The sequence below is a fragment of the Petromyzon marinus genome, chromosome 5 (assembly GCF_048934315.1).
Source record: "Petromyzon marinus isolate PM22_M1 ecotype Great Lakes invasive population chromosome 5, UKy_Petmar_22M1.pri1.0, whole genome shotgun sequence".
In the NCBI taxonomy this organism is placed as follows: Eukaryota; Metazoa; Chordata; class Hyperoartia; order Petromyzontiformes; family Petromyzontidae; genus Petromyzon; species Petromyzon marinus.
The window spans coordinates 14,764,857-14,790,821 of record NC_133671.1 but is presented as its reverse complement, the minus strand read 5'-3'; the positions used below and the strand labels follow the sequence as shown (position 1 = coordinate 14,790,821).

General features: G+C 44.4%; 1 long non-coding RNA gene across 1 annotated transcript; it reads left to right on the top strand.

Annotated features, from left to right (window-relative positions):
- The first annotated feature begins 295 nt into the window (after positions 1-295).
- LOC142917199 (uncharacterized) lies at positions 296-24,867 on the top strand. The gene is made up of 3 exons (XR_012936908.1): positions 296-483; positions 23,484-23,673; positions 24,506-24,867. It is a non-coding gene; the product is annotated as an uncharacterized LOC142917199 (long non-coding RNA).
- Positions 24,868-25,965: the final 1,098 nt, after the last annotated feature.

Genomic DNA, 25,965 nt, shown 5'->3' with positions numbered 1-25,965 from the left:
TGAAGCATACACAACACGGGGGGGGGGGTGGGGGTGGGACCTCAAGGCCAGCACCCAGCGGCAGTGTAAACAGTGGGGTGGGAGGTAAAAGCCCCTAGGCAGATAAGAGTTGATTTAAGTTGGAGGAAGCAAGGGGATTATCGGTGAGTCAACGGCGAGGAACGCAGGTACAGAGACAATGGGAAGGGGGCGGGATGACGCGACCCCCCCCCCCCCCCCCAACGGCCAGAGCGCTCAAAACGGCCGAAAAAAGAGGATTCGATTGGATGCGCAGGATGACGTCATATGACCCGGGGGTTAGGGGGCTTTGGGGACATAAGGGGGCCGGAGGAGTGGATTGAATCAGAGTTCTTCTGGAGTGGGAGAGAATACCAGCCGCCCTCAGCGTCCGTGGGACGCCTGCAGGGTGCAGCTGAAAACGATTGCCCAGGCAAAGTCTCCGAGGCGGGCATCTTCCCCAACCCCCATCGTGCAGCTGGAAAGGTGAGTAAGTACGGAGGGTGGGGCAATTCAGTGGAGGATAGACGCACTCTGCGACGGCCAGGTGATAGGAGGTTAGGCGCTGTCCGAAGGGTGCTGGATGGAGGGGGCCATAAACAGGGGTCCCCTATTCGCTCCGGTAAATAAATCTTAGCACAGACTGACGTTGTGACGCGTGGTGCATGTGTGTGCGTGTGAAGAGCGGTGGGACAGCGATCGGCGTACGACGGTGTGTGGGTGACTATAAATCAGTGTGGGTGTGATGCGCACGCATATTAAAATACCGACGGTTTCCCATCGCCCACGTGTGTCTATGCGCGCACCACAGTGTTAGCTGTGAGACACGCGCGAGTGTCACTAGTGTCTGTGTGTGCACCGCAGTGTTAACGGTGAGACACACGTGAGTGTCACTAGTGTCTGTGTCTGCACCGCAGTGTTAACGGTGAGACACATGTGAGTGTCACTAGTGTCTGTGCGTGCATCACAGTGTTAACGGTGAGACACACGTGAGTGTCACGTGTGTCTGTGCGTGCACCGCAGTGTTAACGGTGAGACACACGCGAGTGTCACGTGTGTCTGTGTCTGCACCGCGGTGTTAACGGTGAGACACACGTGAGTGTCACTAGTGTCTGTGTGTGCACCGCGGTGTTAACGGTGAGACACACGCTCTAGTGTCACTAGTGTCTGTGCGTGTACCGCAGTGTTAGCTGTGAGACACGCGCGAGTGTCACGTGTGTCTGTGCGTGCACCGCGGTGTTAACAGTGAGACACACGTGAGTGTCACGTGTGTCTGTGTGTGCACCGCAGTGTTAACGGTGAGACACACGTGGGTGGGTGGGTGGGGGCGCGCGCGAGCGCCGATTAATTTATTAATATCCGGACTGCGCGGGAGCGTTCGCCTTGTTGACACAACGACTTAGTGGAAATTATTAATTAAACCCCACACGAGCGGCGAGTCAAACAATATTACGTAATCCGCGCGGTTAGGACGCGCGAGTGCGGGTGGAGGGGGCAGACGTCGCACACCCACCCGCTCGCGGGGAGTGGGGAGGGGGAGATCGGCCCCCACCTAATGGGGAGTGGGGAGGGGGGCATTAGCCCCCACATATTCAGAGCATGTCGTGCAGAAACATACCATGGCTATATTGGTCTCAAACTAAATCATGTGAGCACTTATTTTCAGCACTATAGAAGACATACATTGATAATAATTGTTGTTTGTTTAAAATAGTACACTTGAGTACACCTATACACTAGTTAAGACACCTAAAGGACAGTTTCACCAAACAATGATTACGGTGGTCAATAGTTATGTTGAAGGTGATCTGTGACTTGCTCGCATTTCCGTATATTTTTTATTACGAGAAACCCAATTTCCCTGTATTTTAAAGCAAAAGTTGTGGGCGCTGATTTCTAATCTGGATGGGGTATTTGTGTACGACCAGATTTGTATAACTTTATGTATACTGAGCAGAAGTTTGTGGTGCGTCTTACTTTCCAGAAGGTCTCATAATCTGGAGAGTACGGTACCGTTTTACAGTGGGGGAGTGGCGGTGTCGAGGTTTTAACTACCTCACCTGCTGTGCAGGAAATCGTGGGTTCAATCGCGATCCCCGCCCTCGTGCTCGCACGCCGGGCGGGATTTACCCCGTTCGGCACGCGGACACCTATACCGTAGCGTTAGCCGCACACAACCGGGTAGGGGAAGGCAAAAATGCCACACGGCGTCCGGATGGCAATTCCAAACAGCCGCGGTCAATGCAGATTTCCAATAGCATCCTACCAAGGAAATCGGTTCCAACTAAACATGGACCAGTCAGGGACGTGGAGACAAAAATGTGTCCCGACAAGCTAACGTCAGTGATGCGTACCTCAGCTGTTATCTGACCGACGATACCCGATAAGCTGCCGTCAGCAGCGACACACGGTGCATCGACACGGTCGGGAACCCGACACTTAGGGGGCAGAATGTTAAAAAGTCAGGACCGAAATGATAATTGCCGACGCACCCGTGTCGACCAGTATCCTTAATTCCACACCCTCGATAGACCCAATCACCATAGATGAACCCGCGGTTGCAGCCACCACTCGATGGGCCAGCTCCGACCACTGATCTGGTCAGAGCTGACGCACCTCGTGATTACGCGCGGGACTTTTCCGTACCGACGCGCAATCGGGCCGCGAACCAAATTGCCTAGATAGGTGAGGTGAGGCCAGTGTGGCGTGCGCCGCGACTCGCCTCAGGGTGTAGAGAAGTGCAGGATGGCGGTGATGCTGGAAGGTGCCGACGTGGAATGCGGCAGCCCAAAGTCACGTGACCCGGCAGGCCGCACTGGTAGCAGGTAGCACGGCCGCCTCTGGAACGAGACGACGACCTCGACCGCCCCCGCTCGTCCGTCTGCCACGTGTCACCGTCAACCCGGTCGCCACCACTCCGAGTCGACGCGCCTTCCGTAAGGGGCCCCGCTCCATGCGGTGGCCCCGGCTCCGTGTGGGACACGGCACAAGTCACCAACGCCCTGTACCGATGTAAAAGTTGCTGGGCTCGGACGCACTTGGCGGCTTTGTGGTGCGCGTCCGCCGGAGGCTCATAAATAGACACCAGCTGGTCGAAGGCCTGCGTAAGAGTGGATTTCTCCGGCGGCGGGACGGCAAGAAATGTTGCAAGGACGTCGTCGTCAAGGGCGGCAGGTAGCGCCCGCAGCGCCTCCTCCGACCACCCCGCCAAGCCGGTGTTTGTGAGGAACCGCCGCTTGAAGGCCACCCAGTCTCCACTGGTAGCCATGAAGTCTTCCAGAAAGGAAATGCCGACATCGGAGAGCCGGGCTGTCCCTCGGCGCTGACGGAGCGTCTTCAATATTGGCGGCCTGTGCGCTCCGTGCCCGCCGTGAAATGGTGGCAGAGTCGCCATCCACGAGCGGTATCACCTTTCCCTCTGTCACCGGCGAACCCGCGAAGCTAAACTCCACAAGGAGCGAAGTCACTCCGTGGAGGAGCTCCGCGAGATGCTCATGCGCATTCAGGAGGGTCGGCACCGCCGACGGCGAAGCGTCGAGCGTCTGGATGGCACCCTGCTCCCCTGGCAGCGTCTCCCCCGCATCCTCCTAAACTGTAGGCTGCACGAGGTCCTTGTCCTCGCCACCCGACGCCCAAGAACTTGGTCTGCGGCGTGTAAACATAATCTACAGCTAGCTAAATAACTCGCGTGTTGGCCACTTCCGACACCAGTTGTAGTGAGTCCAACTGAGTCGCAGATGTTGTTACTTTTAGAGGCAATACATTTATTGTAACACTGTAACACAAAGGAGTAACGGCCCCTTTACCCGATACAACCTAGGGTGGTGACCACCCAGCTATCTATGCTATACAAAGAAGTTACTGCTACGAAGGGTCGGACCCTCACACGGGTCTCCGACCACGTGGTTGCCTCGTAAGATGAAGAGCTTCCAGCTTGAGACGTAGAGCTTCCCGCTTGTAGATGTAGAGCTTCCCGCTTGTAGAATGCGGCGACCCCGGTCCCTCTCAGGGACCCGCCTTATATCCCCCTACGGTCGGGGCTGCTCCGCCCTCGGCTCCGCCCACCTTCTCGAGCATTCTCGTTCCCTCTCGATCCTTCTCAAGAGCTCTCCCCGGACACGTGATCACCCACTAGCCCCCCCCACCTGGGGCCCCCTGTGTGGACACTCCGGATCACGTGACTACGGGGTCAACCACAGTGCCATGGCCCGGGGCAACCCTGCCGCTGGGCTAACACTCACCCACTCCCCCTCGTGGGAACCCCCACCACACGCTGTGCGTGGTGCCCGTACTATCCCAGTGCTCACCAAGCCCGGCTAGGGCTTGTGTTACACACAGCCACCCACACGGTGCTGTCCACGCTAGGGCTGGTGTTACACACAGCCACCCACACGGTGCTGTCCACGCTAGGGCTGGTGTTACACACAGCCACCCACACGGTGCTGTCCACGCTAGGGCTGGTGTTACACACAGCCACCCACACGGTGCTGTCCACGATGTAGGAATATCGAACGGCACGGCCCTTCTGGGCCGGCACCATACAGTGACATCCCCGATGTCACTACACTTGTATGTTTGGAGTTTGCATGTTCTCGCCATGGTCGTGTGGATTTTTTCTCCTCCAGTTTTTTTCCCTCCACATATAGAAACGCGCGTTTGGAGTATTTGGCCGCTGTACATTTCCACACGATAAGCCACTTCGTTGAGCTATCATTTGTTTCCGGGTCGCTACTGAAACAAAGCTATGTAGCTCAGTGGGCTTTACCTGGTAAAATAAAAAAACAGCTTCTAATTTTAGTAGGGGAGCATGTCGGGGTCGGGGTGGTGTGATATAAACCCAACATGCCAAATGTTACCCAAGGTCATTAATATTCATGAGTATGCACCTGCTCATGCCCCATGGCAGAGACAGTGACATCGCGCAGTAACAGCATGCTTGAGTGTCTGCCCACATTTCTAATTAACATATATGCTATACGTCTTACCATCAATATTAACGAGATTGCTATACTGGCATGTTATATGACTATAATTCTCTCAGTGTTTTTAGCTTTCAGTAGCAGTACCCAAAACCGTAAGGCCCAACATAATACCGTGGCATTCTATGGGTGTAAATGTAAATAGCCGTTCAAGAAATAAAAAAACACCGCTAAACGCATCTCGAATGGACAGTGCACTGTGGGCATTCGATGCAGGTTTCAGGTCACACTTGAATGAAGTGGGCGAACTGGAGAAATGTAGCGCGCCGGTTTGCGTGCCGGTCTTGTTTTCTTATTGTTAAACGGGCTGATTCAGTTTAATACGTAGGCTTTCGCGACCAATATCATCCACAATAGAGGTTGTTTTGGGATATATTGCGTAAATATGTAAATGTGTCGTTAAACCCGCCACCACCCGACACAGCCAACTAGTAAGGGTTGTCACGTAAACAGAACATGCCAATCCGTCACTAGTACGACTCAGATTGTATTCAGATTGTAAATGTTGTGACTAGGCTCTCCAGCACACCGGTGTGCTGTACCCCTGTTCTGCATGGGTTCCCTGTTTGGTTCTCCAGGTTCCTCCCATCGGTAAAAGAACCACGATGGCATTGGTGTTGGCCAAACATCACAATGTAGCAGGACCCTGAAAAAAAGTATTTGCACTCTATGGCTTTACGGGGTAAATAAGTCATTGTTCTTTACCATTCTTACATCTACACTACTGTATATGAAATAATAAATATTGCTATAATTGCAACAACACACCTATGTGCTGTACTAGTAACGAATTGGTATGTTTTGTTTACGTGACAAACCTTACTAATTGGCTGTGTCGGGTGGTGGTGGTTTTAACGACACATTTATAGTCACGTGATCTAACCAAAAAACCTCTATAATGGATAAATATTGTTATATTCGAAGTTGTATTCACTTGCAGTATTAAGCAGAGTGGCATTATAACGTAATGTAATTGTGCTTATGAGAACATATTACGATTGCAGCAAAGTAATTAATAGGATTGCCAATTCCTGAGGTGCAAAAACACCGGGATTTATCATGGGAAGAATTATCTCTCACAATATTGGAAGTGGGGAAACTGTACAATCTTATGGGCATGCGTTCGTGATTTATCAGGACAGCTACCTCAAAAAATAGTACAAACACACGATTCCTGAGAAACCCAGGACAGTTGGCTACCCGTCCATTGAAGCACAGATTGACACGGACAGCATTTGGCAGGCTCCCGATTCTGATTGAAAGTGGCGAAATTCATTCCAAATAAATGTGCATGCCATAACACGGGTGGTACATATGAGGATGCGTGTTTGTGTTCATTTCGGTCACGCTAAATATACCAGAAACATCCAAGGGAGCTATGAAATTTAATGAGTCATTGAGATTATCAGTTTCTTTGTGAGGCAAGCAAAGTGAGCAGCACTGAACTCTTAGAGAAATTGTTTATTCTGCATGTGAGTCAAACAACTGTCCATTAACACAACACCCATGATCTGTGTCCATGTTTGTTGATGTTTATAATAAAAAAGTGATTTACAACCCTTTGTTAATGCAATGATGAATGAAGGCCTCTCCACGCCATATTGGTCAAGAGGAATGTTTGACAATGCTTGACCATGCTGCTTAGTGTGGGTTGGTGAAGGTTGGGGAAACCCAAATTCTGGGCCAAATATCATTCACCATTGATGTTTTCCTTGGCCGGGAATTAAACTCAGGTTGCTAGACTCATCGCGCAAATATATTATCATCATCATCAAACTTGATTCGAAGCTTTCGTGACTGCAGGAATTAGTTTTTGGTTCTTTCGGTAAAGTCACGTATAAAGAAATTAAAGTATTCTATAATTTAATTTTATTTATTTATACGTGACTTTACCGAAAGAGCCAAAGAGTATCATCGTCACTGCTCCAACACTGCCTCCAAATGGTTGTTTTATATCTCTGACATTTAAATATAATCATTTGCAGATGTTTTCTGGCATCAGGAAGAGATGCACACTCGCACATGAACACTGCAGGGAAGACTGGTTTTGCATCTGGCAGTCACTCAGCTCTCTTCCGTAATCTCCTGCTGTTGAACCTCGGCCAGTCAACATATGTAAACCTAGTCTGGTACAGTGATACATCTGTCTCTTAAGAGTTTAATGGCAATTTAAAGCTTCCGTGACTGCAAGGATTCATCTTCTTTGGTTCTTTCGGTAAAGTCACATAGAATGAGAATAAAATAATAAAATAATCAAATAAAATGACAATTTAATTCTCACGACGTTTCGGCCACAACACAAGTGGCCTTCATCCAGACAATCTCGTCCCTTCACCTGATGAAGGCCACTTGTGTTGTGGCCGAAACGTCGTGAGAATTGTATTGTGTTATTTTATTTTATTAATTTATTATTTTATTCTCATTCTACGTGACTTTACCGAAAGAACCAAAGAAGTTGAATTGTGTGATTGTGGGTGGGGTAGTGGCATAGCGGACAGCGCACCGCTCTACAAACTTTCCAATGTGAATTGGAGTCTCGGCCATGGCTAACATCAGTGACGATTGTCCAAACCGTTCATGGGCCACTACTACGTAGACGCAACCTTTACTAAGTATCTGGTGTGATATGTAAACATCAGCGCTGGGTGAGACAAAGGCAGCCAGGTACAGTAATGGCCACACTACCCTCTCAAGCACTGTTCCAGCCTTCACAGGTACTCACTAATTGACGAACAGCCCCTGCCCTGACAGTCTATGCAGGCAACCACAGTCGAGAAGCAAACGTAATAGCAGAGTGCAGGCTGCCGTCCGTGGTGCTTACTTATTCAAGATTTGGTACGGTTCCAGTTGGAGCATTCCCATTCTGGCTCTTATACATTATTTACAGCCCTGATGAGCCAAAGCTCCAAATATTGCATTATTCATTGAGCTGGAAGGTGCTCACATTTTAAGCTCCAGTGATCCGCTTTAAACGCATGAATGAGGTAGGGAGTGGTGAGCAGGCAGTGACACTGGATTTCTATATTGGGGTTTTGTAGAACATATCTCAATGTGTCTGGCTGTGAACGAGCGTGTTGCAGTTGTTTACACAACCCGGCTCGCCTGTAGCCTGTATAACTCGATGAGAGATCTCACTGATCTTCACATGCACGTGTCTGGGATGCCACTTCGTAGACTGGTTGCTCTGTTGTGATAACTTTTGTTGTTTATGCTTTTTGCTTTAATGCCGTTTCTCGATTTGTTTATACATTTTTATTTTCTGATTGCTTTTGTAAACTGTTAATTGTTATGAATAGGATTGGGCACGATATATATAAATTATTGTACAGTGTTGTGAGATGCAATTGAATGTATGTATTTTGAACTTCTTTCGCACCATATGTAGTCAACCATGCTAATCGGAATGTGCGGGAAGGACCATGGCATGAATGACGCGATATAAAATTTAATGTATTATTATATTTTTCTTCGGCATGAGGCCTGGGTATTAAATTAGGCAATGCAGTATTAACGTTAAAACTTAAAACTAGGGTTTTCATAATGCGTCGATAAATACATATACCTCGATTCTGAAGGTTCAAGATACATGCATTAAAACTGCATGTGTAAGAATATATTGGGGGGTTTTTTCATATGCAAATTGTATTCAAATTATTCGCGAATGTTGTATTTAAGCTAAGGGAACAAATCCAGCTCTCTGAATGAAACAATTTGGAAACAATATGAACTAAATGGTACAAAATTGCAGAAAGAATTAGTTCTTAAACTGAATCGCAATAATTAATTTTATTTGCTATTGTCTTACTCTTGCCATAATCACAACCGTACAAAGCCAATCACATTTGCTGAATGACATTTCTAAAATCAACTATATTCTTACCGTTGCCTTGCAAAGCACCCCAACAGGCATCGTTAGATGGTATTCTGTTTGAGCATTTACAGCATCAAAGAGATCGAGACAACCATGTTATTGCATTATTATAATACTTGTTTTTAAGCAGCGTCATTCATGCAAACTGAAACTCACAACGCTGCACAATCCACAAAACACGGATGAGATGCTTTCAGCCAATAAATTAACTGCATTTAATGCCCTGCCCTTTTTGTCAATCTACTATTGAATGAACGTCTTATCAGACCACACTTCACCACAGTGGTCAGCGTGGGTTTTGGGGAAGAGCGGGCCAGGACCGGCTCAGATGTCACTCGCCACTGATGTTAGCCGTTCGCGCGGGGGCGGGGGGGAGTTAAACTCGGCTGGCCGGGTGCAAAGCAACGTTCGCTAACCATTGTTGCACAAATCCACTGACTTAAATTAATGCAAATAAGAGCAATCATTCTCATTATTTACCCAAAAAAGTATCGCTGGGACTCGTTGTCAGAGGGTTACCGAGTAGGGATGTTAGGCCAATCCGTCTGTGCGTGTTTTACTTATGGGAGTGATCTAACACCTGGTAATACTTCAAGAGTAGCTTAACGTTCGCATGAACAAAAAGCTTCAGTAATTATTTTAATCATGCATCCTTCCAAGCAAATGGGATTAGAGGTTTTGTTCGACGGAAATCGATATGTTTATATTTTATTGTAGTGTATGTTTGGATGGGTGCACGGTTAAATGTTATGCACTGCAATTAGCATATAAACACAAGCTCAACAATGTATTTCAGTAGATCTTTCTGTTGTGGTTATTATATTAACAATAATAATAATGATCGATCTTACACATTTCAAATCTTCATCAGAATCTGAATTGTATATGGAGTGGAGGAATTTGATGAGCTATGAAGTTCTTCTTTCACAGATGTCCGGCAGGATGTTATATTATACGGATCAGATTTTTATGTACGTCATATCGAGGGAAGATTTACAATGGCCAACGCTGCAGTATTTCCAACTCTTCGAAACTGAATAATATAAAGTGATGTTTTGTTTTCAAGTCAAGTTAGGCCTCAGTATGACAGATGATCTTTGTTTGACCTTTGACGGGGAAGGGGAGCAGGGCACAATCATATCCATAGGATGTGCTGCCATCGAGTTTAAACATTGGAATTTAAATTTGGCAAATATTTTAACGGGCAAGATTTTTAATAACCCCCTTATCCAAATCCCCTAGACATATTCGACGTAGAAAATATACGGCATTTAATTCAAGAGGCAAAGACTGGAATGGCCCAAATCCTCGGTAATAATGTAAAATACATCTCGCTGAGACACCGTTGACAGGATTAACATGGACTTTTTATCTTCATGCAGTAATTTGGTGTGATGGTGGGGTAGGTTCCTATTCTGTAATTTTGTGGTAGATTTAAAATAACATTCTTTTTGAGAATTAAGCTGAGATTGTTATTGTTTGTAAACATTTCATTATAAAGAATGTTCCATGTCCCAACATAGCATTCAAACAATCCACTCATTTACAAATAACAATAACATTACAGCCATGGAAATGTTTTTTTTGTATTTACTTACATACGCCAATCTCTATAAATGAATGAATACACTAACCGATGCAAAAATAGTCCAAATACATGTACAGAGTAAACAGAATGTAGCATTGTGATATTGCAGGGCTGGGAGATCCTGATAATTATGATTGACACATTCCTCCTTATCGGTAAACAACATTTAAAATCCATTTTCCCCGAGGATATTTTGTTCTTCACATGTAAGATAGCGGGCGCCCAGAAATTTCCTTTAATTTGCATAGATTTGGCTTTTTCAAATTGCAGCAGTTCTGCAACGTTTTATGTCATGCAGTTTCACACCAAAGTGACGATTTTTAAAGTCCATGCATACTTAATTGCTTTAACAATATCTCAATGCAAATGTTTTGGAGTATTTAAAAAAAACGCGTGAATAAAAACAGCATCGAGCACACTGCAAATTGTATGAAAATGCAGTGCATGTCAATGCAGCACATTCAATGCATTGTGTGTCTAAAATCCGTAACTTAGACACAGCATGCAGTAAATTTTAAGATAAAGGTGCAGCCCCGCAATTGCTTACTGATGCCGCTTCGAGCGAAAGGGCCCAGAGAAACCCCATTTCCAGAGGGTCACGCTTCCACACACTGGCCAGATGTCTTGGAAGTGGTGAGAGTGACCCACACTTGACCCTACCACGCACGACCTGCCGATCGACTAACTGTGGTGAACCTATTTGCACTCCCGGGTGGACATAAAGACAGGGATAAAAAAATATTATTTGTTGATTGTTTCAACCCCTGCGCCGGGAAATCGAACTGGTAACCTATGAATTCAGTATGCGATGTATAACATGTACGCCTATACTATGCGTTATGTACAGTATAATGTATTTATAAGTTAACTTCTACATAATGTAGTCATAGGTTATAGAACAATAATTACCCGCAGAGGTGGCCAGATGACTCAGAGGTCTGAGCACTGAGCCAGCATTGCTGATGATCATCGGTTTGATATCTGAGTTTTAGCAGCCCGGGGAATAAATTGGGATGTCAAGTGTAGCGAGTCATTGGTCTCAGCCCAGCATTAAAATAGGTTTGCGCTTATTTTGGCTAAAATTCCAACTCTGCGAATGAAAAAAAAAGTATCTGCTTGAATGTCATGCTATTAGCATTTCTATACAGCTGGGTGGCTGGTAAATTGCTTCCTCTACTGTGTGTAGGCCAGAAGTCAATCGAAGGAATTTTCAAAGTAGCTCTGGGATATCTACCTCCTCAGACCACTCTCTTCCATGGAGGGATGCACTGCTCTGCAAGCGATCCGAATAGATTCTTCGTTTCATGATGTGATACTGATAGTGCAATTGAGATAAATCTGGGTGATGGGAGGCGGGGAGAAGGAAAACACACACAATAAACACATGTTATATGTCATTTAGTGAGACGGAAGATCATACTTTCGAAGAATATTTAAAACACTCTCTGTAAACCACATTTCCTGAAAAAGGCAAATAAAATGCTACAAAAATGTGTTGTTGTTGTTATCGTTATTAATGAACCTGTTATTTCATGCGAATTTTATTAATTGTTTTTTTTTTAGTTTTGAGACAGACACCTCGAGAGCACAGACTTCGATATTTATTGACTCATCACGATAGCTTACAAACATTTATTTAAGAATGCACAATTGTTATTTTTAATATAATAAATATACAATTAAGAATATCAATTGTTGTGTCTGTTCATTGTGCTTGCATAACTGCTGTATACATAATCATCAGCATATACAGTGTATATAATTGACATTATTATTTTTAAAATGTCAAGAGCCTGAGACAACCATTGTCCTCATTAAAAAGGTTCACAGCAGTTACGCTCTCCGTTGCGCTACGGCATGAGAAAAAAAAACGAATGTTAAAATGTTCTGCAGGTTTTGTCATTATAAATGCATGGTAAGTGCAAAACCTTTAATCAAAGATTCAGCATTCACGCGGCGCGACTTTTATTGGCATCGTGTAATGATGTATGCGGCAATTAGGTACACATACTGCCGGTCAGGCTTGCGTATGCTGAAATATTAACTTTTGTTGTTGTTGTTGTTGTTTTCCGTAAGCCACAACGTCTGACCGAATGAAAATGCGGACTAAAAAAACAAAAATCATGGTTTGTGATATTTTTTGTTGTTGCAATTAAGCGTTGAGCCAATGTAACAAGACGAATGTTTAATCCTCGCGTTCGTCATGGACACTTTGGTGGACTGCTCTTAGTTATTTACTAGCTAACTTTGCTCGTCCTAGGACGGACGCTGAAATATTTACAAAAAACACGGAGCAGAGTAATAATGGTATCTTGTGTAAATTTTGATGGCAGTGAATCTTGCACGAAAGTACGTCACCAAACACTACACTGCATTTCACTGTAGCACTGTATTAATGGGCAGTGAATGTGGCACGAGACGATGTCATAAAACACCCCACTTCATGTCACTGTAGCACTGTATATAACTGACCTTCAATTTGTTCAAATTCACTGCTCTGATACTTTATTCTCTTCTACTTTTGGTCGCTGGGGTTGAAATAAATTATCGATACAATATCTGAAAAAAAAACGAGAAATGTCTATTTGACCGTCATGTAGAAGCATAAATTAGACAGCTTTTGTCTCAAGTGCTGAAGAAATAAAGACACCAAATCCATATGCTTAGCTCTTTCGGTAAAGTCACGTTGAAGGGAAACAACAAAATAATAAAATATATATAAAACAATAAAAATTCTCACGACGTTTCGACCATAACACAAACGGTCGTCATCAGGTGTGAAAAAACCAACGGCCGTTTGTGTTATGCTCGAAACGTCGTGAGAATTTTTATTGTTTTATATATATTTTATTATTTTATTGTTTCCCTTCAACGTGACTTTACCGAAAGAGCTAAGAATATGAATTACTGCAGTCACGAAAGCTTTAAATCAAAACACCAAATCCACTTTGTTGCTGCGTAGAATTATTTATTAGATTCACTTTCAATAAAGAAACGTCAAACTTAAAGCAACTTTGCGAAAAATTGTTATTTCCGCTCGACCTTCTGCATGAGTGTAAAAATCCACCCGCTCATGAATATTAATTACGGAGGGGGAGTGGCATGTGGAGTGACGTCACGAGCGGGACACACAGACAGAAATTCTTGGCTCATTATAGTAGTCACAAGCGTTTTTTGCCTATTCAATAGAAAACTTGTTCAGCTCATGATTATTAATGAGGGTGGGGGGGGGTTGTCCCATGTGGAGTGACGTCACCCGCTAATGGTTATTGGGGAGGGGTGTGGCATGTGGAGTGACGTCACCCGCTCATGATTATTAATGAGTAGGTGGGGGGGGGGTGTGAAGTCTTTAATAACATTACACAATGCTTCGGGCATAGTACGGTGAAATAACATCGTCGGCATTTGATGTGGTACACAAGCGCACGTTAATATAAAAAGTGAACAGACGTGTCATCCACAATAGAGGGGTTTTTTTGGGTTCAATCGCGTAAATATAAATGTGTCATTAAACTCGCTACCATCCGACACAGCCAATTAGTAAGGTTTGTCACGTAAACAGAACATGCAGATTCGTTACTGCTCCACAAATCTGTCTGTCGCCTGGTGATGCTAGTTGCAATTACTGGCGAAACGTCGTACTCGAATTGTAAATGTTGTGGGGTTACTCTCCAACACACCGGTGTGCTGTACTAGAAACGAATTGGCATTTTTGTGTACGTGACAAACCTTACTAATTGGCTGTGTCAGGTGGTCGCGGGTTTAATGACACGTTTATATATTTACGCGATCTAACCAAACCCCCACCCCCTCTATTATGGATAACAAGCGAATGTTCTGGGCCATGGCCCTTCTTGAGTGGGGAAAGGGTAGAGAGATGAGCAAGGTTATGTATATACTTGGGATGTCACACCTTACACTGCGGCAGTGCCTGGAATATTTGATCTTGACACATATATGATTTACGTTAATATTTATTGAATAGCAAAAAAGATTGAATGCATATACGTGATGTATAATAATTGAGCATGTATATATTTGAGAGTGTCGAAATACAATGCAAATTGGCAACTCATGGGAAGGAGGTTGGCTCCATGGGCTTGGAGTGAATAGTAATTCCACCTTCAAACTAAACTCATTGCAATGCAAACAAATCATCTATCCAGTGTAACTGCTTTACTCTCAGCACACTGTCATGCACACCATCTGTGTAAATATTATTAATTATTATATTTTATAGCCTGTTGTCAATCCACTGCTGGATGGATGCCTGACTACACTATATTGGACGTGGAGGGTGTTTGACTGTAATTCACCGTGCTGGTAAGGGCCATGGGTGTATTTCTCTTACACACACACACATATATTCACACAAGCTCTGAAAACATAAAAACAACAACAACAACATAAACCAAACAAAAAGTTGTAAACGTCGCCTTTACTTGCACGGAGACTACCATTTAAGTTCACTGGAGTGGCAACTCTTCAAAACCATGCCACGTAAACAAAAATATATAAGCAGTGTCTACAACCTATGAATACAAACAAAATAGAGCAAGCTCAATTTTGTTTGTATCCTCAGCAGCTTTCCCGCTATTTTTTTTCTCGAGATGACAATTGCTTGTCATAGTTTCTTTGTTATTTTTTGTTATTTTCTTTGAACCTATCTACGTGACTTTACCGAAAGGTCCAAGAATATAGCTATAGCCCAGTAAATATGCAACGTTAGTCCAACGTTGGTTCACGTTGCACCAACGTTAGTCTTAGGCCAACGTTCGTTGACCCAACAAACGAACGTTGGGTCAACGTTTCATATTGACTGGGTAGTCCCTTCACAGAATTGTGTGGTGGATCTAGGGCGGAGGGGTGGGGAGGTGGGGCGATTGGGGAAATTGCCCCCCGCCCTAAGACCCCGAACAATGGTATTCAGTTTGTAAATGTTGTGGCTTGGCTCTCCAACACACCGGTGTGCTGTACTAGTGACGAATTGGCCACGTTCTGTTTACGTGACAACCCTTACTAGTTGGCTGTGTCGAGTGGTGGCGGGTTTTATGGACACATTTATATATTTAAGCGATCTAACCCCAAGAAAAACCTCTATTATGAATGGTATTTTATTGATATTTGCCTAATAAAATACGTAGATTTGTCAGTTTGACACGTAGGCTTTCGCGACCAAAATTATCAATAAGAGGTGTTTTTGGGTTACATTGCGTACATACATTTACGATCTAACCAAGCAACAACCTCTATTATGGACGTAGATTTGTCTTAATAATAATTATTCATAGTAATGTAGAGCCCTATTTTAACGGCTTGAATATTCTGAAAACTCCGGCCCATTTATTGGGGAACTTTTTAGACCAGCCTTTGACAGAAGTTTTTGAGTAACAAATAAGTTATCACGGTGTCATCTTCTTGGTTCTTTCGGTAAAGTCACGTAGAATGGAAATAAAATAATAAAAAATAAAACATAATAAAATAAGATTCTCACGACGTTTCGGCCACAAAACAAGTAGCCTTCTTCAGGTGAATAAACAGGACTATCCAGAACACAGCGCTTGAGTGAACATTGCCAAGCCTGGACCGCGTCTTTTTAAGCTTTGTGGGCGGAATTAACATGTGAATTAGCATGTTACCCAGCACCACGGAGGAGGGTGGCGGCGAGTACAAAGAAAAAAGGAAAGAAAAAGGAATAGGATAGGTGCGCTGCTCTGTCCTGTATTGCGTTAATAGCTATGCTATAAACTGGACTACTATACAATATACTATTATACCTTCCAATTTAAACTACATGGTATAATATCATATCCATAGACAAAAAAATTCCACCTTTGAATTATACAATGCGTTACTATACACCGCCCTATACTTTGGACTATAAATTATTAGACTTGTAACTTTACACTGTATTATTTTTATCAACCCCACTATATGCTACACTGATGTATATTCACTATACAATTACGATACTATACATTGCCATATGAATTGTGTTAAACATGACGATGTTATACTATTTATTATTATACCACATGCTATAAACTATACCATTGACCGTCGTGTGAAAGGTATAAAGAGGCAGTGCCAGCGAATAGACTTCGGTCTGAAGGTCACCGTAAAATACAATCAATTAAGAACCGAAATGGTTCATAACATATTTCCAATAGTTACTAAGCCAGAATCCATATTCTCAGTTGAAATTGTCTCTGTGTTTGTATATGTGGATGGCCTCATGAACAAATCTCTCATGGTTGCTGGATGGCTTGCAGAGAACCTCCGTCTTGGAAGTCAATGTCATGTGAGCCCACTGAATTATAACAGTGATCTGCCACGGCTGAGGAGTTCGTCCTACCGTGTTTCAAGTCTGCTTTATGTTCACGGATGCGGTCCGAGATATGTCATTTGGTTTCTCCAATGTAGCTGCTACCACAGAGGCAACTTAGTTTGTAAACGCCCGAGTACTGTATGTCTGGGACCACATCTTTTACAGACGGAACCAGATCACGGATTTTATGTACTGTGTTGAATCGGACCTGGATCTTGTGTTTATTCAGGATTTTGGAGATCTTTTTTGTGACCTCCGCAATGTAGAGTAAGGTGATGGTTTTGAATGGCTCCTCAAGAGGATCCTTCTTCGTGGCTGGAGTGATGGCTTTGCGGACTGTGTAGTCGGAGTAACCATTAGCCTTGAGAGCTTGGTGTACGTGCTTGAGTTCACTGGCAATGTGTTCCTGGTCGGAAATGCATTGGGCTCTATGGTATAGAGTCTTGATGAGAGAGTTCTTCTGGAATGGATGGTGGTGGGAATCCGGTTTTAAGTAAGCATCCGTATGGGTAGCTTTCCTGTAGATAGCGTGGCTCATTGAACCATCAGGTCTCCTTTTAATTAAGACATCCAAAAAGGGTAACTTGCCATCTTTTTCGACCTCCATGGTAAATATGATGGCTGGGTGTGTGGAATTAATGTGGTCGAGGATTGGTCTATAGCAGGTCGGCCATGTAGCCAGATGACAAAAGTGTCATCCACGTACCTCTTCCATAAGGTGGGGCGTAGAGTGGCAGTCTGGATGGCGTCAGTTTCAAATTTTTCCGTGAACACGTTGGCTACAACCGGAGATAGGGGGGAGCCCATTGGGGTGCCCTCAATTTGTTTGTAGAAAGTTCCATTCCAGGCGAAGTATGTGTTGATCTTCTTGGTATGTGTTGGTTAAGCAGTGTCTCACCAGGGGGGGGGTACATCAGTATGCAGTCCTTGATGAACCAAGTCTTCAATGATTGCGATGGTGTCAGGTACCGGAACTTTGGTGAATAAGGAAACCACATCAAAACTGACAAACAGGTCATCTGGGGACAGGGAAAATTCCTTGATTGTCGATACCAGGTGAGTAGAGTTTAGTACCACAGAGGTGGTTTTTCCAGTGAAAGGTCGCAGGATATCAGACAGAAAACGAGCTAGTTTGTAGGTGGGGGAATTGATAGCGGAGACGATGGGACGAAGGGGTGTGTCTTCTTTATGTATTTTTGGAAGGCCATATAGACACGTCGCTGGAGTACACTGTGGATCGAATGGTGAGCATTAAATGTTTGCAGATGCATACATTCAATGGTAGCAGATTGCTCAGTCTCTTCCACTCTGCTCTTGCCCACACATTTGGAACTCCGTTGGAACTATGTAACATTTAATGGTAGCATGTTGCTCATTCTTCTCCATTTTATTGTTCCCCACACATTTGGAACTCCGTTACCCCATCCATCCATGCTATCGATTTTCTGTCACTGTTCACGTCTAAGACCTTCCTTTTGTACTCTGTCTATGACTGACTGCTTGTCCAAACTATGTAAACGTAGCCACTATTTCTGTGCAGCGTTTTTGCGATTCGGTTTGCATTTGGAAGCTATGTAAATCAATATCGTATTGTATAGATTTATATAAAGGAGGTGTTTTTACGTTGACCTAATCATTTAGTATATGTGCATTTGAAATACATAGGCAAACTGAGAGGCAATTGAATGAAAGAAGATTAAAATGTGATTGCATCTGTTTTGGAGATTAAGCTGAAGCAGTGTTCACCAACTGCTTTAAAAAAAAAGTGTCAATTACTCTATCAGTGGGATTCACTGCTTCCTGACAGATTGGGCCACACACTGGCATATCAGATACATGCTTGGCTACCCTTTCACTAAAGCCGTTATTACGAGAGAACAATGCCCCACTGACATTTCATACCAAACTCAAACTAAAGTATGCGTGAGCTGAAGACAGGCCGGTCTGACTGCACACTTTTCTTTTTGAACGACAATAACAAGGCTGGCAACAGGGCATCACTCCACTCAGGAATCGTTGCAGTATTGAATGGTATTTTAAATTACCCATTGTGTTTTTTTGATATGTTGTACTTGTAAGTACTGTCGCTGCTTCTGGCCTTGTCCCATAAACGTCATTTCTGGTTTTATAACATGACGTCATGTCATTCTACAAATCTTGCAGAGCGGTGCGACCCTGCGAATCTGAGAAGAGCTACACCAAGAGATTTTCACAAAACACCACGAACACCCTTCATTGGATTTTCTTTTTAGCATATCTGCACAAGAGCGGGGCACGCTTTCCAATAACGTTTGCATGGAGGTGTATTTGTCACATGACAGTCACGTCAATATTTCAATTCTCAGCAATGACAATGCAGCCAAATTGAGTGAAAACCTAAATTTTCATATTGATAAGACGGTTATTTGTGAAATCATTGGTGGTAGGACTGAGTCCAACAAACTAACGTCATTCGTGAACCCGGTTTATTCACGGGCGGCTTCCCAGATTCGAAGCCAAGATCTCCAGCAGTGTTGGCTCAATGCTCCAACGCCTGTGCCGACCAGTCACCTCTTTAGTATTGTTTCTTACGATAATTTCGAAGGCGTCACAAAGCACAGTATGTGAATGCAGCTGCGTAAGGCAAGTGGTGATTGAAACTAAGGTAAAATGAAACCGATGTTCGCAGACCAGTAACGACACAAATGGAGCAGAGAGCAGAGTGTATATTTTAGTCGTTTAATACTTTCGTCCGTCAAGGGAAACAAGTGGTCGTAGCTTACAATGATGAATAATAATAATCAGACGTCTGGTTCTTTCATTGCCAAAGAAGAAGATGAAGCTGACGTCTCAGTTCATCAGCCGAAAGGCCACTTATCCTATTTGCAACAATCTCTTGCACCGTGCAGGCGAGACGTTAACTCCCTTGCCAGGTATGCAGGAGGTCGTGGGTTCGATCCTATGTATTTTGGGGTTTGCGTGTCTCTCTCCCCGTGGTCGTGTGGATTTTTCTCCGTGTCCTCCGGTTTCTTTGCTCTACATTGGAAACATGCGTTTAGAGTGTTTGGCTGCTATCAATGTCCACATAAGCCACTTCGTTGAGCTATCGTTTGTGGCCAGGTCGCTTCGGGTAAAAGAGCTACTGTATATAGCTCAGTGTGCCTTACCTGGTAAAAGAAAAACGAGTTTAGAAAGTTAGATTAATAGTCTCTGCCTCCTACCTGAACGTCACAGGTTTTCTCAATCGCAGCAGTAAAGACCGTCTGTCAACATCTCCTTGACCTTTACGCGAATAGCAAAAATAGAGGGAAAAAAACCGCCAGATTAACAAACACTTTCATATACAGCCAACTCTGGGGGGGGGGGGGGGGGGTGGGATTAGCAACACCATAGGAAGACTCCTTTCAAGTCCGATCCCCCTCGAAGTCGGCCTCTCGATGCACGTTGAGAGCAGGAGGTGAGCAAGGGACAGGAATGGTCGGCAGCCTCTTCCCAGGTCCAGGATGTGTCCCCGTCACGGATTCTTTGCTTACAGTCGGTCGATCCCCTCCCGCTCATCTCAAAGGCTTCCAGCTGAAGGGAAAGTTTTTTTTTTGCATTGTGCTCTGGAATAAATATGGAGCACATTTCGAGAGCAACGTGTAGATTGGAGATGAGTTGCAAGAGACACAGACTGACAAGCAATGGACACGTCTAAACGCGTAGTGATTCACCATTCGCCATATGTGCTTTGTAGCAAATTAACATAATTGTTTTTTGTTTGCGATTCAGGGGGCGTGATTTTGCACAAAAAATGTTCATCCTATTTTTGTTTCCCTTCTAATATCTCATTTGTGTTCCTTCTCATTTTCCCCACAAGTATGTTTTCTCAGTGGACCTACATATTACACTAGACTCGACACATTCGTCAATAGCACTGTGGCCTTAATAGGAAAAATATATAATAGGCAACGTTTCGGGAGATGGCCCTTCTTAAGAGCACATGAACAGATAGGCCAGTGAGACAGAGTGGATATAAGAGTTGAGATTTCACTTCACACTGTGAATTAGATTTTACAAAAATGTGCCTTGATGAACAATTTTTTCATTAGCATATGACGTTACCTAATGGTAATTATTATTTTAGCATTTAATTTGCTTTACATTTGCACGAAATAGAAAAATACACATCAATCCTTACACACGTGGTTGGATACATGTGTAATGACAGGGTGACACCTGCCGGCCTGTAAGGGTAATTACAGTTATAGCTGCATTGCTCAATGCCTTATTGTGAAGGGGCGTGTCTGGGGTAAAGGTCAAGGGCGGTGTCAGTCGAGAAGCTCCGGGAACCATCCCGAAGGGTCTAGTAGGTTCTAGAAAGGGGGCGTGGCCAGAGGTGGAGCTTGGCCACGCCAGGCAGATATAAGGAGCACCGAACCAGAGCTTCGGGGCTGTTAGTGTGGGGTCTGGGTCCTGGTTGCGTCGCTGCCGTCGTCATGTCTTCGTCTTGGACCACGTGGCTGTTCTTCTGCCAAGACCAGCTCCGTCGCCGCCGCTACGCTCGTCGACCAGCCAGCCTGGCGCGGGACGGAGACGGGCTGCGTGTTTAGAACAGCCTGGGTGTCGCCGCGTTACGAAGCGTATTGCCCCATGTGCTCTTAATAAGTAAGAAGCCTTCTACTAGACGTGTGTCGGAAGTCGCTCACTACACATATGTTGATGAATTGTTATAATTGTTACACTCCATACCCCATTTTAATGTGCATGTTGTCTGTCCTGCTGTGGAGCACAGCTGGTAACCATGATAATGCCAAACTCTATCTCTATGGATACAGAAAACTTTACTCAAATTACAACTTCAAGGCTTCGCCAAAGCCTCGTCCAAAATACTATGATTGTCATTGTCTGCAATAGTATGGCTGTGCATTCTCTTCACAGTCTGCTCTTGCTGTGATTGTGAAGAACACGGTAAAAAAAAAAAACATTCCACTGCTGGATGAGGGCCTACCTATGTCATTGCAATTCCTCATGGTGGTTCAATGCCAATTGTTAAATTCACTCCTGTGCGAGGTGATCTCATCGCCCCATCTCTGTTCCATCCTTTGGCTGCCATTCCATTCCCAGTCTTGTCATCATCCGTTCCAGCGATGCATCCTGACCAAACCTACAATATGCCCTTGTTATTCGCGAGGAATATCTTCTCGATATGCTCTTAAATAGCACATTTAGCAGATAATGATATTGGCCTACGAAAACATCTTTTGAATGAATTACCTTAAATAAATACATAAATAGGCTATTAAATACGTGAAAATCATAATACCACGAATACATTGGTTATAATAAAGATAAAGGAAATACAATGCATATTAAAGTGTTTAATAATAGTTTATAAATGAATTTACCTTTATCTCATCACTTTTTCTCATTTATTTTTCTTTCTCTATGTCGACGAGGTCGGGTAGAGTTCCAGATGCGATCCGCGGATAGCCAAAATCGTGGATAGCAAGTTCGTAAATAACGAGGAAATACTGGTACTTATACTCCTCAACAAATCCACGTGGATTCACACACCTGAAGATGACCGTTTGAGTTATGGTCGAAACGTCGTGAGAATTTTTTTTATTGTTTTATATATATTTTATTATTTTGTTGTTTCTCTTCAACGTGACTTTACCGAAAAAACTAAGAATATAAATCCACGTGGTGTTTCTCGTTTGTTTTTGTTCCCGAATTCGATGTGTTTCACTCTCTATCTTTCGGTGTAATCCCAAGCGTACACCGCTGCATGCTTCTCTCCACACTCTTCAGATGTTTACATCTTCTCACATTCCGCGATTTGCCTTCTGTGAGCACCGCATGCTAATGGCACATGTCAGTGCATGTGTGCGTTCACAGTGGGGGAATTAAATGCGGTATAACATTTAAATACTAACGGCGTCAGGAGCCTTGAGAATATCATTTATAAAATATGGGAGGTTAAAATTTGGCAATTGGATAAGGGGTACAAGCGGAATGTCTGATTGAGTGTCAGAAAAATAAGTGAATACCTCAGTGGGCTTTGCCTGGTAGGATGGGGATGGTTTAGTTGTATAGTATTTCTATGTGTTTGGGTGCTTTGTTTATCTTTCTTGTACTTTGCACTACGATCATGTTTGTGTACTGTTTGTTGTTGCAACGTTCCTAACCGCCCCGATTGGACATCTGTGATAAAACAGCTTTATAGCTCATCGGATTCCTCCTCCAGTATATGTGGAAAGCAACAAATATATATGTCCCGATTCTCATTCTGTTTGCGTTCGTGAAAGCATTGTGTGGCTGTAACATTCAGTGGCAATAATTAGCATTCCCGCTTCGCGCAGACGTGGCGGGCGAGCGGTACTGTTAATCCCCATGTCTTCATCTCTCCCTTTGCCGGTGAATTAGGACTTAATTTGGTAAACATCTTAACCCGTTTGGGCATCTGATGTTTGATTGGAATTTTAAACGCCATTTGCGACTGTTTTTTTATGCTTGAAAGATAATTTTGTGGAAAGTAAAATATGACATTCTTGCGTATGGCAGCAATATGTTCAGGAGCTAAATGGCAATTTCGAGGCCTGCTAGCCACAATCAGAGTGCTTCAGGAGAGAGAGTTGGTGTGTTGCTATTTCTCCTGAAATGAAGTCACACAGACTACAGTGGTTTACTATGTGGTCCATAGTTTGGGTTGCATGGTCACAGTCGCTCTGTTGTGTCTTTGCTTTTCAATTCATGAAGGAGATGTGGCATCGGCCCGTTGATGTTCTGATGAGGCCGATGGTTACAGCTCTATCTTCGAGGAGGAGGAGGAGGAGGAAGGAATGTCAAAGCCAGGAGGTTGCGATGTTTGGGTCTCGAATGAGGTACAGCATTTATTCGAGAAGTCTGCATTGCTCCACTCTCTTCGCCAGCGTTCTCCTTGATCTGGGTGAGGACCAAACGATCTGTGCCAAAGAATGATTATAAAATCCATGCCACGTGTTAATACTAACTTCAAGCACTGTACATGACACAATGTTTATTCATTGGGTGAGTGAATCTTCAATTATTAGTTTCACCTCATTCTTGATTCGAAGCTTTCGTGACTGCAGGAATCCATACCCTTTGGTCATTTCGGTAAAGTCACGTGGGTAGAATAATAATAGATCACGACGTTTCGATCGCAACACAAGCAATCGCCATCAGGTGGGACAACCACGGCAAGAGAAAAAAACTGCTGAAGTAGGCGAGAGATCTGCCGTGGCACGAGGTTATATAGTAGGCCTCGGCAGTGGGGGGTGGGGGGGAGAGAAGGGGGGAGGAGGCGGGGCAGAAAGTGGACCACCGCTGCGGTGGTCCACTTGATTCCAGCGACCCGGGTGCTGCTGCGTAGTTTCACCTCGTGTTCAGTGGTGGAGCAGCAAACGCAGGAAGCGGTGACTTGAGTTTGACCATCGACTGTGGTTAACGCCAATGCCAAGTTGCTCTGTAAACCAGTCGTGGATGCCTTGCCTCGCCAGCTGCTCCCACCAGATCACCCACTCGGCGTGGCGCAACGAGACCTTCAACCAGCAGTTGCCTATCGACAAAGGGCCTGCACATGAATTATGATACCTCTCATCGTACGCAGAGTCACGCGAAAAATGCTTTGATCTCTTTCATTTGACGAAGTACTGCTGCGTCGTACACTATGCAAGTGAATCTGCCATCTGTTATGAATATTTTTTGCTATTAATCGTAATTAAAATATCCTGCCATTCTCCCCCCACCCCCCCCCACAGCCACCACTACCCCCCAACGCTACCCACCGCCCATTCCGCCAGACTCAGTCGGCGACGTTGAGACGCTTCTGATCTTAGATCATCTCGAGATGAAGGGTACTCGACGACCGCTGGAACATTTATCTGAAGATCTGAGAGGCTTGCACGGCTGCAGTGGCATGGCGTGTTTTTGTGTGTGATGCGTCAATCTCTCAGGCCAGAGGTAGTAACGTGGCTCAGGGAGTTAACACCGTGTGAGAGCACCGCAGAGTGACGTGAGTCAATGAGTTGAATGCATATACTAGCTTTTTTGTTCGATTTAAAGCTTTCGTGACTGCAGGGATTCATCTTCTGGGTTCCTTTCGGTAAAGTCACGTAGAATGGAGATAAAATAAAAAAAATTCAATTCAATAATAAAAAATATTATTATTATTATTATATCTCCATTCTACGTGACTTTACCGAAAGAACCCAGAAGATATACTAGCTTTTTTTGCCCGTCTAAGGACGGGTGTATATTGCAGTAAATCTGAAATATTCAATAGAAAAATGGTTCAGCTCATGATTATTAATGAGGTGCGGTTGCCCCATGTGGAGTGACGTCACCCGCTAATGGTTATTGGGGAGGGGTGCGGCATGTGGAGTGACGTCACCCGCTAATGGTTATTGGGGAGGGGTGCGGCATGTGGAGTGACGTCACCCGCTAATGGTTATTGGGGAGGGGTGCGGGTGGGGGAGTGACGTCACCCCTCATGGTTATTGGGGAGGGGTGCGGCATGCGGAGTGACGTCACCCGATCATGATTATTAATGAGGGGAGGGGTGCATCATGTGAAGTGCACAACCTTCTTGTGCGTTCGTGTAAATTTCCACGAAGGCATGAATATTAATGAAGGGGGGGGGGGGCTCTTTTGCAGTGACGTCACGCACGGATGTAGCACTGTGCTGCGTACATTTATTTTTTACTGCCACTCTCTGTAAAGAAACGTCATGTTCGAAGCGACTTTGCATCATAATTTTTTTTAATTCAGCTCGACCTTCCTCTGCGTGAGTGTAAAAATCCACTCACTCATGAATATTAATGAGGGGGGGGCCTCATGTGGAGTGACGTCACGCGGGGGATGGGCCTCATGTGAAGTGACGTCACACTCGGGACGGACAGACATTTCTGGGTGATTATAGTCGGCAATTGTGAATAATACATTGGAATTCATGTGAATATGAACGCATTTATGAATAAGAATTGTGAATGCATTTCGGTAATACTAAATGTTGACGCCTATTCATATTCTTAGTTCTTTCGGTAAAGTCACGTTGAAGGGAAACAATAAAATGATAAAAAAAATATATAAAACAATAAAAATTCTCACGACGATTTCGACCATAACACAAACGGTCGTCATCAGGTGTTGACGCCTGTCAATAAATATTGACGGTTCCCATCATGCGCATCGGAAAACAACACAAATCGATGGTGCTCGT